The sequence below is a fragment of the Apium graveolens genome, unplaced genomic scaffold (genome assembly GCF_009905375.1).
Source record: "Apium graveolens cultivar Ventura unplaced genomic scaffold, ASM990537v1 ctg806, whole genome shotgun sequence".
In the NCBI taxonomy this organism is placed as follows: domain Eukaryota; kingdom Viridiplantae; phylum Streptophyta; class Magnoliopsida; order Apiales; family Apiaceae; genus Apium; species Apium graveolens.
In genome coordinates, this window is record NW_027420854.1 from 64,109 (window position 1) to 80,135 (window position 16,027).

A 16,027-nucleotide genomic window follows, 5' to 3' on the forward strand; every position below is an offset into this window, starting at 1 on the left:
CGTATTCGTTTGGTCACTTATTCGTTATTGTGATAAATCCTCGTAAGTGATTCGCGGGGTAAATCCTTTTCTTATAAGTCCTTCATGCTTTGTAATCTTGTACTTGGTTTTTAATTTCTAGAATTCTAGATTCGTGATTGTAACGTGATTTATCGTATTCCTTGATAGTTCGTAAGATAAGGTCGTTTTATAAAGTTAGTTTTGTTCGAAAACTAATGACTTTTACATACACTCATTTGGTACCTAAAATCACAATACCGAGTCAAAAACTAAAATTTTATGCATAATATAGCGTGGGCTAAAAAAAAATCCCTGGTCATCAGGGTTACAATTCATCGAATATTTTACAAAGTCCCAAAAAATCAGGTTATTACGATAACAATAAAACTCTTTTCAAATATAGCTAATCATTATAACTAATTCCACTACAAATTCTTATAGGTTCAACAAATTTGACATGATATTTATTTTGTACTATTTTAGCTAATGAATATAGCTAATTGCCTTAAAGATGCTTTAATTTACTTTTATTAGCTTAAGCCCCGTGCATTGCACGGGTTGTGGTAATATTTAAAAAAATTGCAATTTTTATTTATCCAATCAAATAATAACTTTAACATTTTATATACTAATAAAAAATATATTATAAATTATAATAAAATAATAAAATTATTATGAGAAAATTGTATTTGTAATTTAACAACATAAGTGATGGTCGTAATTTAGGAGGATAAGAAGACCGTGTTAAATAGTTTGGCAATTTAATAGTTTAGTAGCTCTATATAAGAAGGGTGAAAAATTAAAATATCCAAGATTTTGGGACAAATGCCCAAAATGCTGATTGGCAGTACGTTCCCACCAAAATACCCAAGAAATACGTATTAGGCATATGCGCACTCAGTTTTTTTAATTTTAAAAAAGAACACGTATACTACACATGCGTGTTCAATTTTGATTTATATTGAAAACGCATCACAAAGATGCTATTCTCTTTTTGTCAAAAGTTGAACACGCATGCGTGTACTTTAGAAAAATTTTAAATTTTTTGTCAAAATACTAATGCGTATTTCATGAATATTTTGGGTGGAACGTACGCCGATCAGTATTTTGGGCAGTTGGGACTGAAAAGTATTGTGTTTTGGGCATTCTTTCATTTAAGAACCAAAATAAGGGGATAACCAAAATCTTCAGCAAAATTTCATGATTGAGGATACAACTCAAACCTTAGATTTAAATACCATGCGATGCACGTCTCCTATTAAAAATTAAATAATTTTTAAATTTATTTATCCAATTATATAATAATTTTAATATATTTATATAAATATATAATAATTATAGATTTATAAGAAAAATAAAAAAATTAGGAAGAAGATGAGGTCTTACTTTAGTATAATAAATTTTGGTCGCAGTTTAACCGGATAAGAAGAATATCTTTATTAATTTAGCAATTTAGTAGTTTAGCATGTGTATAACACTATTTATTTTATTTTTAATAACCAAAATTAGGAGATAATCGTTCAATCAAAATATACCCCATTCTGGTGATTATGGTTTACCTTAAATTCAAATCATGTGCGGTGCACGGTTCCGTTAAATTTTAAATAATTTTTAAATTTTATTTATCCAATCATATAATAACTTTAATATATTTATATAAATATATAATAATTATAGATTTATAATAAAAATAATAAAAGAATTAAGAAGAAGATGGTCGTAGTTTATTAAGATAAGTTTTGGTCGCACTTTAGCGGGATAAGGAGACTATCTCTAGTAATTTAGCAATTTAGTAGTTTAGCATGCATATAACACTATTTATTTTTATTTTTAATAACCAAAATATATGGGATAACCATTGCATCAAAATATACCACATTCTGGTTATTATAGTTTAGTATATAACCAAAATAAGGGGATAATCGTTGAACCATAGTATATCACATTCCGGTTATTATAGTTTACCTTAAATTAAATCTCGCACGATGCACGCGTTCCGCTAAAATTTAAATAATTTTTAAATTTTACTTATCCAATCATATAATAACTTTAATATATTTATAGAAATATAAAATAATTATAGATTTATAATAAAAATAAAAAAGAATTGGAAAGAAGATATGGTCGTAGTTTAGTAAGATAAGCTTTGGTCGTAGAAGTAGACTATTTTTAGTAATTTAGCAATTTAGTAGTTTAACACGTATTTTTGTTTATTTTTAACAACCAAAATATATGGGATAACCGTTGAACCAAAATAAATTTCATTATGATTATTATAATTTAGTATAAACTAAGATAATTAGCCGCGTTTCGCGGCGTCATTATCTTAATATTTTAATTTTTTTATTATATAAGATATTACAATATTTTACATGAGCCAGCTTGAAAAAAAACAATATAGTTAGTAGTTACAATGATAAACTGCAAGGTTAAATTCATTGACATATAAAGTCACGAGCCTTATTGATTGTTCTTGTACTTGGCTGTTACAGGTCAAATTAATCTTACTATCTAAATAACCTTATTTTTTCAACTATTCTTGAAATATTTGTATGCAAGATTAGACGATACATAATATAGTATGACATACGTCTAATTGTTAGGCCTCAATGATACTATAGAAGGGGGTTGAATATAATATCTACAATCAATTCGATTATAAACACAAGTATGTAACAGAAAACAAGTTTATTCAATATATCAAACTCTGTTACAGTAGGTTTAATCTACTCTCTCAGTGATGTATGATATCACTAAGAGCTGCTAGGGTTACAATGAATAATATTCTCGTGAATGATAACACATATAGTGTAAACCCTAATCCGTGTTTATATACCACACAGTTACAAGATATTTCCTAATTAATATGATATGTTCTGTTTCCAAAAATACATCAATCATAGATTATCTAATGTAGTCCTTTAGCTGTATAACTCTCTAAACATATCTTCTTTTATTTAATCCAAATCCTCTCTTGTAAATCAGCCGCTTTTCATCCCTGAAGTGTATCCGCACTTAAGTTCTGATATAAGTTCTGATAACTTCATTTCTTCAGTAAGTTCTGATTTCCAGTTAAGTTCTGATAATAAGTTCTGAAACTAAACAAATCAGATTATACATGACATCACAAATATATATAACAATCTCCCCCAACTTGTAAATTATAAAAATATACAAGTTTATAGATTTGATGATGTCAAAAACATTCAAGTACAAATGCAATGAGAGTTTATATGAACAATTAAATACAACTTACAGTCCATGCAGCTTTTACCAAATTCACTAAATTAGCCTGAATCCATAATGATTCCTGACAAAGTCTGATACCAGCCTGGTCTCTGCATTTCTTTTAACTTCAAGTAACTGAGCTTTGACTTGCTGCAGTTCTTCATCTTCAGTAACACCAATCTGATATATGGCAGCTCTGAGTGCAAAAATTGGAGTTCTTTCAAGTCCATCTCCCAGTCTGATTACCCCTGGATGTGTAGAATCTTCATTATAGCATAAGCATCTTCCTTTCAGAATTACTTCTACCTTAGCAGAATTCTTCCTCATAGGAATTTCTCTTCCATCATCCTCAGTCATCATTGGAGTATACTTTGTCATTCTTGCACCAGAAATTCTGAGCAAATCTCTTATTGTCTTTATAATATATTCTGACCATTTCCTGTAACATCAGAATTTACCTCCAGTAGATAATGAATATATTGAAGCTCTTTGAGAGATTTCTTCAGCACATCAGATTCAGATATTCTATAAGTTCTGCAATCAATCAGAAATAAGGTCAATTTCTCTTTTACTTCATAATCATCATGAGTATCCATCACTACTTGAGTAGAAAACACTTTGTCAAGGTGCTTCTGTGTGATCTCTTCAAATGGCTTGTCAGTCAATGTGAATGGATCTCTAATATCAACTTCTACCCCAGTCTGGAATTTTTCTCTGTCAGAACCTAATCCAGAAGTGTCTCTAGCTTGCTTGGCTCTTACCCCAAATGCTGCAAGTTAATTCAACATCTGATTTGTCTTAGGTTGAACTGGAATAGACTTGTTCCATATCAGCTTCTTCTTGTCTTCTAATGTTAAGCTATCTATGTCAATTCAAGTAGTGTTAGAGGTTGATGTCTTGATGAATTGGTCAGGATTCACAGTTTCATCTGTAGCTTGCTGTTTTGAAATATCTTCAGGTTTTGTTAAGTTTTGAACTTCTTCACTCTGAACAACTTTGAGCTATGTCAGAGGTTATCTTAGATTCTTCTGTCATCCTCTTTCTCTTCAGAGTTTCAACTGTTTCATCTTCAGCAGCAGTATCATCAAAGACTTGAACCATCTTGCACACAGGATTCATCAGAGTTTGAGGAATCTTCATCTTCTGTTTCTTGACTATCTCCCCAACTTTTTCTTTTCCCTTGTCTTTGGGATCAATAGTAGTTTGAGATCTAGTCCTTGATCTAGGAATCTCTGTGGCAGATCTTTCTCTTATTATTATACCTTTCTCCTTAGGTTTGGGAGGCTTCTTTGCATTAGAAGCTTTAGGATATAATTTTGACTTTTCAGCATTAAATCTTGCTTTTTCTTCTCTAAGTTCCTCTAAATCCACTCCTGGATTATCCTTAAGGAACAGTCTCTTTGCAAGTTCCTCATCTAAGGTTTGAATATTAGGATCCTTGTAAAAGAAGGTTGCCTTCTTTCCTTTGAATTTCAAAGTCTGCAAAAACTTCTGTGACTCTTGGCTTCCATCTTGGACTATCACATCAGAAGTAGTTGTCAGAACTTGATCATCAGTATTTAAAGTATCAGCATTTGTGATCAACAAAGGAACATCCTGATATGTTGGCTTCTTTCCTTCCTTATTCCTCCCTTGCATAGCAGATCTATCAGAACTTGTCTGTTGAGTGGGAATTCTGCTCAGCTGTTTCCCTTGATTTTGACCTCTACTCTTTTTAGAGTTTCCCTGGTCATCTCCACGATCATCCTTTTTCTTCAGTATTAGGCTTGGTGAGCATTTGGACTTAACTACCTTCTCCCCCTTTTTGGTATCATTTGTCAGGAATATAGAAAGAAGGAGTTCCACTGAAGATTGGATCTCATTTAACCGAGTCTCTTGAGCATCTTGATTTTGTAAGACCTCATCCAGTTGGGCCTGCTGCTGGGATTGAACTTACTCAATAGCATCCACTTTTTCTTGAATTGGTCTGATAAATCTCTTCTTGTCTAGTTTGAGCATCATGTCTAGCTTATCAGCTATTTCCTAAAGTTTATCAACCTTTGCATGAGTTTTGGAGTGTTGACCTTGTAGAGTTCTTGTACTGAGAGTAGTGACCTTTAGTTGATGCTTGAAGTCAGAACTTGTCAGCAACTCATCAGCTTTTGAAACATGTTCTGTCAGAACATGTGGGCTGGGAATAAAATAAGTATCATTCCATTTATGAATCCACTCAAACCCTCCAAAGGTTTCCTCCCATGGAACTGGAGCAGCTACTTCCTCAAACTAGAATAATGCCTCCTTCAGTTCCAAGATCAAGAATTGGTATTGTTGGTATCTCAGCCTGTAAAATTGGAGAAGTAATAGGAGTTGGCTGTTTTATAGTTGGAGCTTCCAAATATAGAACAATGGGTATATTCAAATTATGAATATTTATTTCAGGACTTGTCTCTTGTTCTTCAACATCATCTCTAGCTCTAATTGGAGAGTGAGGTGAAAAATCACAGATTCTTGTACAGGTTCTGAACAGTGGACTTCAGGAATTTCAGATTCCTGAATCAGAACTTCTTCAGCTGCTGGCAGGGCTTCAATCACAATAGGTTCTGATGAAATCAGAGATTCCTGATCCCCTTCCTCAGCATCTTCAGCAACCTCAGATTGAGTTTGTGTAAAATGCACACCTGCTCTCACCTTCCTTGACTTTCTAGATGGAGGAGTGACATGATCTGTATCAGAATTTGAAGAGCTCTTTCTTTTCTGAATGCCAGAAGCTTCAGCTGTTTTCTCCTTCTAAAGAGTTGACTTTTCAGCTTCTATTTCTACAGGTTCTGATGTGAGAACCTGTGCCTGCTCATCTTCATTTGATTCATCTCTAAGAATAAGTTTTCTCTTTCTCCTCGGTGGAGATGGTGGAACAATTTGCACTCTTGAGGATTTAGGTGTTGAAACCTTGGTAGCTGGTTTAGGTTTTGGGTTAAAAGAGCCTTCACAGACTTGTTATCTGCTGATAATACCATCATGCTCTGTAGATGGATCCCCAATCTGAGCATTGAAAGTACAATTTTCTGGCAAATGCAGAGCTTGTCGAACAATAGACAGGGTAACCAGGTGCTCATCTTCCCCAGTTATGAAAATGATGCTTGGAGACCCATCTTCACTACCATCATCATAGGTTCCAGTCCTCCAAAACTCCAATATTTGTGTTCCTGAGAGTGTTTGTGGTTGGGTCAAAGCATACCCAATCTCACTGCGAGCAAAAAAATCTTGAATGAAGTGAAGATCTGAAGGAGCATCGTCCTTGCTGAGAATAGCCATATAGTTGTTGGGGACGAACTTGGCTCCATTAAAGATAACGTCCTTTGGTGCCATTTCTGTGAGAAATTAAGTGAAATAATGTGTGTGTAGAAAGTGTTTGATAAAATGCCTGTAAGAAAGTCCGTCAGAAAATAGAGAGAAAAAGAGAGAGAGAGAGAGAGAGTAAAAGAAATAAGAGATAAAGTAAGAGAGAAGGTAAAAGATTTGTATAATCTTTTATCTCTAATATTTATACTCTTTCCACTCAACGACTCTTTTTGGAAGTAAAACTGGCATAGTTACACCTGTCACGCAGTAAATAGTCAAGGCAGTAATTAGTGGGCACGGGAAATGTGCAGTAATTATTGCACACATGCATATGTAAAAACCAACACACAACCCATTAATCAAATGATTATTACTATTTTTATCTCACTTAATTATTTTTCTGAGAAATATAACTGTTACAGTAAATACTAAAAATAAGTCAAGTAAATAAATAATGCCATGCAAGCATCAGGATTTGCATCAGAACTTGACTATTATCAAAATTTAACATTCTTCAGAATATGGCTTCTGTACTCAAAAAGTGAATGACTGTTTCTGTGTTTCTTCACACAAATACTGACTAGTTTCTTCAGAGTTTAATCATCAGAACATAGATAGAACTTGTCCTCAGAATTTATGCAAATAATACTTAACTGTTTATCAGAAACAACTTAATCACCACAATAATTTTCATCATTCATATGGAGTGATAGTGTGTGTATGTGCAAATGATCAAATAAAGATTAAAGTCTGATAAATTGCAGTATATTTTAGAAATAAGGCATAACTAAGAAAAATGCTTAAAATCTGTCTTAAATTGTGTAGTCTACTATAGAATAAAGTTATGCAAGAATCTACCTCAACTGTTTGTGCTTATTTTATGCATCTTTTGAAATTCTTTTGACAAGGGCTTCTCAGTGTAAATGAATTACAACTACCATCAAAATTAATGTTGTTATCAGAATATTTCACCAGTAATCAGAGAATATGAAAAGTCACCAAGAAAAATCAATTTGCTTTTCTAATGCATATAACTTAATACCAGCAATGCACTTGGATCTTCCCTTTCACATAAATTACTCTAGATCTCAAAGGAGTACCTGATTTTAATTTTTTTCTTTTCTTTTATTTTCTTCAGATAAGTGAGGCTTATCAAGCATGTAGTTCATCCTTAAGATTTACTGACATCAGAATTTGACAGATAAGAAGCAATAATCTAGTTTGTGACTTAGTAATAAGATACAGGAAGTAAATTTGACTAAGATCAAAATCAGAATTTGCTTGTGTTAGTGATTTCCACATAAATAACTAATTCAAACATGGGATACATAGTTTGTTAAAGACTACTAAGTCAACATCTAAAATAATAATCCTCATTGGATTGAATAGTCACAAAACATTCTAAACACTTTCAGAGTTTATAGAATCACATCAGATAATAGGCAATGTTTAATATGTTACAATTTAAGCACATATTACATTGAGATAAGAAAATCTATAAACACTGATCATAAAGTCTGATGTATGAGAACAAAAACTAAACAAATTTTTAGAAAGAACCCGAAACCATTCCAAGTTCATTTACCAGTCTTGTAAAAGTAGCTTCACATAGTGGTTTTGTGAAGATATCTGCTAGTTGTTGATCTGTTGGAACAAAATGCAATTCCACTGTACCTTCCATCACATGTTCCCTTATGAAATGGTACCTAATGCTGTTGTGCTTTATCATTGAGTGTTGAACTGGATTTCCTGTCATAGCAATAGCACTTTGATTATCACAGTAAATGGGTATTTTAGAAAATTCTAACCCATAGTCCAGTAACTGATTCTTCATCCACATAATCTATGCACAACAGCTTCCTGCAACAATATATTATTCTTCTGCAGTTGATGTGGAAATTGATTTTTGTTTCTTGCTAAACCAAGAAACCAAACTGCCTTCAAGAAATTGGCAGCTTCCACTAGTGCTTTTCCTGTCTATTTTGCATCCTACAAAATCTACATCTGAGTAACCTATTAGCTTAAAATCGGATTCCCTAGGATACCGCAATCCTAGATCAGTTGTACCCTTGAGGTACTTGAAAATTCTTTTCACAACTATCAGATGAGGTTCTCTTAGATCATCCTAAAATCTTGCACAAAGACAGGTAGCATACATGATATCTGGTCTAATTGCAGTTAAATAGAGTAAGGAGCCAATCATACCTCAGTAGTTAGTAATATCTACTGATGCTCCAGTATCTTTATCTAACTTGGTGGCAGTGGCCATGGGAGTTGGTGCAGTAGAACTGTCTTGCATTCCAAATTTCTTGAGTAAATTTCTGGTGTACTTGGATTGATTTATGAAAGTACCTTCTTCAGTTTGCTTGACTTGAAGTCACATAAAATAGCTAAGTTCTCCCATCATACTCATTTGATATCTTGACTGCATTAGCTTTGAAAACTTTTCACAGAGTTTGGCATTTGTAGAACCAAAAATGATATCATCAACATAAATTTGGACTAAAAGTAAGTCCTTGCCATGGTTGATATAGAACAGAGTTTTATCAATTGATCATCTGGTAAATCCACTTTCCAGAAGAAATTGTGCCAGAGTTTCATATCATGCTCTTGGAGCTTGCTTTAGGCCATAGAGTGCTTTATCAAGTCTGTAGACATGATTAGGAAATTTTGGATCTACAAATCCTGGAGGCTGTTCAACATATACCTCTTCCTCTAATTCTCCATTGAGAAATGCACTTTTTACATCCATATAAAAGACTTTAAACCTCTTGTGAGTAGCATAAGCCAAAAAGATTCTTATGGCTTCCAATCTAGCAACTGGAGCATATATTTCATCATAATCAATACCCTCCTGTTGAGAGTAACCTTTAGTAACCAGCCTTGCTTTGTTTCTTGTGATTATGCCATCACTATCAGTTTTGTTTCTGAATACCCATTTTGTGCCAACAATGGATCTGTTCTTTGGTCTTGGCACTAGGGTCCAGACTTTATTTCTTTCAAATTCATTTAACTCTTCCTGGATTGCTTGTACCCAATCAGCATCTTGAAGAGCTTCTTCCACTTTCTTTGGTTCAGTCTAAGATAGAAAGGAATGATATAGACACTCATTTGTTGTTGTTGTTCTAATTCTGATACCTCCTTCAGGATCTCAAATTATTAAGTCAGGTATGTGTGATTTAGTCCACTTTCTTGTAGATGGAAGTTGATCTCTAGAACTGGATCCTCCCCCATGATCCATGTTATCTTCATCAGCATTTTCTGATGCTCCCCCTGAAGTTATGCTCTCTGAGATTCCAGAATTTGAGTTGGATCCTTCAGGAATTGAAGAATTAGAGTTTCCAGAATTGTCAGAATTTGGCTCATCAGAACTTGATGAATCAGAACTTGAAGAGCCAGTGACTAGTTCTGATGCTTCTTGAGAGTCTTGAGATGTAGTATGATCATTAGTTTGCTCCCCCTGAACATTTGTATTTTCCTTTAGAGCAGTTACCACAGTTTCAATGACATCAGAATTTAACCCGTCAGAACTTACAGGATCAGGATTTAGGTCATCAGTATTTATAGAATCAGAATTTACATCTTTATTTTCAAATTTCAGCTGATCATGATCATTGAAATTTTCAAGTCCAATAATCTTTTCATCATCAAAAGATATATTGATAGATTCCATGACAACCCTTATTCTTAAATTGTAGACTCCGAAGGCTTTTATGGAAAATGGATATCCAACAAAAATTCCTTCATCAGCTTTTAGATCAAATTTTGACAGCTGTTCAGGATGAGTCTTAAGAACAAAACACTTGCAACCAAATACATGAAAGTATTTCAAATTTGGCTTCTTTTTCTTCACCATCTCATATGGTGTTTTTCCATGCTTATTTATCAGTGTAGCATCTGTGTAAAACAAGCAGTCTGTACAGCTTCAGCCCAAAAGTAGGTTGGCAGCTTTGCTTCATCAAGCATAGTTCGTGCAGCTTCAATGAGAGTCCTGTTCTTTCTTTCTACAACTCCATTCAGCTGTGGAGTTCCAGGTGCAAAAAATTCCTGCTTAATTCCATGCTCTTTGCAGAACTCTTCCATGATTGAATTCTTGAACTCAGTGCCATTATCATATCTTATTATTTTAATAGAATCTTTGACTAACTTATCCAGCTGTCTGACATGATCAGTGAGAGTAGATGCAGTTTCATTCTTCTTGTGCAAGAAATACACCCAAGTGTATCTTGTGAACTCATCCACTATAACCATAACATATTTCTTCTTTGCAATAGACAAGACATTGACTGGACCAAATAGATCAACATGCCGTAAGGGATAAGGCTCAAGAATTGAGGATTCAGTTTTGCTCTTGAATGAAGATTTTCTTTATTTTGCCTTTTGACATGAGTCACAAAGACCATCAGGAGCAAATATTAATTTTGGCAGTCCTCTCACTAGATCTTTCTTTACTAGCTCATTTATGTTGTTGAAATTTAAATGAGAGAGTCTCTTTTGCCAATTCTAGCTTTCTTCAATTGATGCTCTGCTTAACAGACAGATTACAGAAGTATCAGAATTTATTGAAAGTCTGGCTTCATATATGTTACCATGTCTGTAAGCTTTCAGAACCACTTTGCCTGTAGAATTACTTATAACTTCACAGTGTTCTTCAAAAAATCCACTTGATAACCTCTATCACAGATTTGACTCACACTTAGCAGATTGTGTTTAAGTCCTGAGACAAGAGCTACTGTTTAAATTATGACATTCCTAAGATTGATATTGCCATATCCCGGAGTCTTTCCCATGTTGCCATCTCCATAAGAAACTCCTGGGCCAACTTTCTCCATAAAGTCTGATAGCAGGGCTTTATTTCCAGTCATATATCCTGAACATCTACTGTCCAGAACCGGAATGTTTTTCCTGTTGCCCTGCAATCACAAAGACCACTATTGATTAGTTTTAAGGACCCAGACTTGCTTGGATCCTTTGGCCTTGTTAAGTTTGTTAGATTTGCAGCAGATTTAGTTTCAGAGTTTATGCTAACATGCTTTTTATCAGACTTTATATCAGACTTTGCATCAGAATTTATACTAGAAGGAATTACACTAACTTTCTTTAAAGAAGGTTTTATTTCATAATAATCATAGTACAAACTATGATATTCCTTACAAGTATAAATAGGATGCCATAAACTACCACAATGAAAACAAGGAATTTGTGGTTTAAACCTAACAGACTGACTCTTAACTCCTGATCTAGGAGGTAAAGAGTTTATATCTTTATTTTTCCTGCAAAAAGAAGCAAGATGGTTAGAGTTTCCACAATTATACCATTTCTTTCTAGGAGCATTAGGAGCAGGCATATAATTATTACTTTTATTCATACCTTCCTTTCCATTACTATTTTTCCTAGCTTCCTTTACCTTGTTCACATTTTTAATCTCTTTCAGCTTATACTTAAGCTGCTTCTTTGTCATTAAGCCAATGTTTACCAAAGCTGGTTTATCCTATTTTAATTTATCAGAAGTTGACTTTTCTTTGACTTCTATTTTAGAGTCTTTCATCTCTTCAGAATCAGACACAACAGTTTTTGCAACAAATTTAACAGGATTTACCTTTGGCTTAATTGGCAAAGTCCCTTTCTCACTTTTACCATCTTTATAACCTAACCCCTCTTTCCAGTTTCCACTACTTAGAATATTCTGAGTTATTTTGCCTGAGTTAGTCCAAGTCCTGATGATTTCTCTTTCTTTTTCTAATTCAGTTTTTTGATAATCATTCTGTTTAAGCAATTCATTCTTAAGATACACAGCATTATCTCTCTCTGTCTGAATAGTGTTCATCTTGACTAACTCTTCTTCTAGATAGCTATTTCTGTTTTTGTACTTTAGATTTTCAGATTTTAATCTTTTATTCTCTAAAGTCTGATCTCTATAGCTAATATAAATGTTTTTCAGAAATAATCTCAACTCAGTAATATCTTCTGTATCAAAAGCAAGAGTTGATAGAGGTACCTTTAGTTCAGAAGCATCAGAACTGCTATCAGCATTTGCCATTAAGGCATAGTTCACCTCTTCTTCAGATTCTGAAGTGTCTGCCCAATTTTTCTTCTTTGTGATAAGTGCCTGGCCTTTATGACCTTTTCCTTTCGTGCAATCAGGAGAGATGTGACCTCTTTCACCAAAATTGTAGCATTTGACATTTGAGTTGTCTCCTCTGCCAGACTTTCCTCCTTTGCATTCAGTCTTTCTGAACCCTTTCTTGTCAGAACTTCCAACTTTCCTGGAAAACTTCTTACCCTTTCTGAATTTCTTGTAGGCTATCTTTGTGATATCCTTCACCATAAGAGCACACAATTGCATCATCTCTGCATCAACATCCACTTCTGGATAAATTTTCAGGTTCTGAATCATCATCATCAGAATCTGATGACTCTGAATCAGACTGTGTGATGAGAGCCTTTCCTTTTGCCTTCTTAGAGACAATTGTTTTTTCTTCAATCTTTAAAGCAACTGTCTTATACTTCCATCCATGCCTCTTCTTTCTTGGCTCCATCTCAAGTTCATGAGTCTTGATCATCCCATAGATTTCATCAAGAGACATATCAGCAAGTTCATAGTTGTCTCTTATTGTAGTAGCTTTCAAATCCCACTTTTCAGGAAGAGCTAGTAGGAATTTCAGATTTGAATCTTCTGTATCATATTCCTTATCCACTAGTGATAGATCATTCATTAGCTTTGTGAATCTGTCATATATATCAGTTAGTGACTCATCAGATTTTGAGTCAAAGTGCTCATACTCATGTGTGAGTATTGTCTTCATGTTCTTTTTTATGGCATTGGTTCCTTGACATCTTACTTCCAATGCATCCCAGATTTCTTTTGCAGTCTTACATCCAATCACCCTGTTTAACATGACATTATCAAGTGCACTATGAAGCAAGTGTCTTACTTTTGCATCCTTGTCTAGTGAAGAGATGTCTTCAGTGGTGAGTTCTCTCATTTCTTTGGGAATCATCTTCTGTGGCTCATTCCTAACTGCAACAGAAAGCTTTGTGGGCTTGTGTGGACCATCATAAATTCTGTCTAAATATTCTGGATCTGTAGCTTCCAGAAACATGGCCATCTTCACACTCCATACAGGGTACTCAGACACCCTGAATATAGGAACCCTGATGGTTTCATATCTACTGGTATTTTGAATGGGTTGAACCTTTGCAGGTTCTTGAGGGTCTGGTATTTTTTCTTGATCAGACATGATTGATTGTTTGTTTGGATCTGAACTGTTTGTAAGCTTAACAGATTGGATCGGATACCACTTGTTAGGCCTCAATGAGACTATAGAAGGGGGTTAAATATTATATCTACAATCTACTCTCTCAATGATGTATGATATCACTAAGAGCTGCTAGGGTTACAATGAATAATATTCTCGTGAATGATAACACATATAATATAAACCCTAATCTGTGTTTATATACTACACAGTTACAAGATATCTCCTAATTGATATGATATGTTCTGTTTCCTAAAATACATCAATCAGAGATTATCTAATGTAGTCTTTTAGCTGTATAACTCTCCAAGCATATCTTCTTTTGTTTAATCCAGACCCTCTCCTGTAAATCAGCCGCTTTTAATCCCTGAAGTGTATCCGCACTTAAGTTCTGATGTAAGTTCCGATGGCTTAAGTTCTAATAACTTCTTGTCTTCAGTAAGTTCTGATTTCCAGTTAAGTTCTGATAATAAGTTATGAAACTAAACAAATCAGATTAGACATGACATCATAAATATATCTAACACTAATATATTCTATCATGGTCCATATTTCATAGGCAGACATTTTCTAAATGAGAAATTTCATTTATTAATTCCTTTCATACAATTATTTTTTTATTATAGGTAACCCGCAGCTGCTACCCTTTGGGTGCGCACTTGGTAAATCCTACGGGCTCACGTAATAGCCTGCAAACCACGCGAACCAAGGTAAACCATAAATAATAATATAAGAAGTTCATATATATAATGGTATACCGTAAATGCCTTAAATTTTTATTTATAAGAAGTTCCTCATCTGAGATGGTGCTAAAAACAAATTTATGCTTTTCATTAAACATTAAAGAATCAATTAAATGTAAAAATTATAAATTGATGTCTTTGATTTTCTTATAAGAAGTAATTACTTTCATACAATTATTATTTCATATATATAATGGTATACGCGCTCTTTAATTTGTTTCAGAGTCTGATTTATCCTCCATGACTTAGAATAATTTAATTCTAGCAAGGCACTATAATGAAAATTCTCAATCTTGTCCTCATCTAGTATACAATTCGAAACCTCTGAATTTTCAAAATATAAAAGGAGTAAAGAATACTGGAGTATCTAGGGTTCTCTTCCCTTGTTAAAATAACATTTAAATATTTCACTTCCTGTAATATTAAGAGTTTTATTATGAGGGACAGATGTAACAATGCTTGCCTCTTCATTCAAATACTGGTTCTGTAACCAAGAGGCACCAGTAAGGCATTCCTTACTCTTCTATTATGTGCAAATCAGTTGAAGTATTTGAGTAGTGAGCTACTTACTAACATAATAGTTAGATGTCATAGAACCATATAATATAAGTTAATAGCTCTAGCTTGGGCAGACTTGATAGGCTGTAGTGAAAGGTGGTATTACTGTATGACTAATATTAATCATAAACTTCTAAATTATACACCGATTTTTTAGATTATAGGCCAACAACATTCATATATATATATATATATATCTTGCTCAATGAACTTCGACCTGTCAAAATTGGCATCATAGAATTTATTAAAACTGTAATATATATTATCTGAACCAAATTTCCAAATTTAAGTCAAATTAATATCCAACTAAAGCAACCGACACAAAAAATAAAAACACAAACCCATAGATCGACAGAGGTTAAGCAACAATCATGTATTAACCAAACAAAAATCAAATGGTAGTGAATTAATTCACCATATTCTTATAAGTTTTAAAAGTGATGAACAAGGCATTTAAGATGCAAAATCTTACTAATCAAACACACAAAAAATAAAGTAAATAATCTCAGTAAAGAAACGGACTTTCGAAACTAATGGGCTCATATGATTCTCAGTTTCTCACTAAACAAAATGACTAAACAAAACAATGCATTTAAAAAATTATAAATTCAATCAAATAGAAATCATTGAAATCCTCGATAAAACAAATAGTTACAAAATTATAATATGTTAGATATATTTGAGATGTCATTTCTAATATGATTTGTGTTTAGTTTTCAGAACTTAACAACAGGACATATCAGGACTTACTGAAATCAGAACTTAATATCATAACTTAAGGTGTCAGAAGATACATATCAGTACTTAAGTGCGGGAAGACTTTTAGATAAGGAATGCGGCTGATTTAAAGGAGAAGATCTGGACTAAAACAATAGAAGATATGCATGGAAAGAGTTAGAAGACTAGAAGACTTGTAGAAGA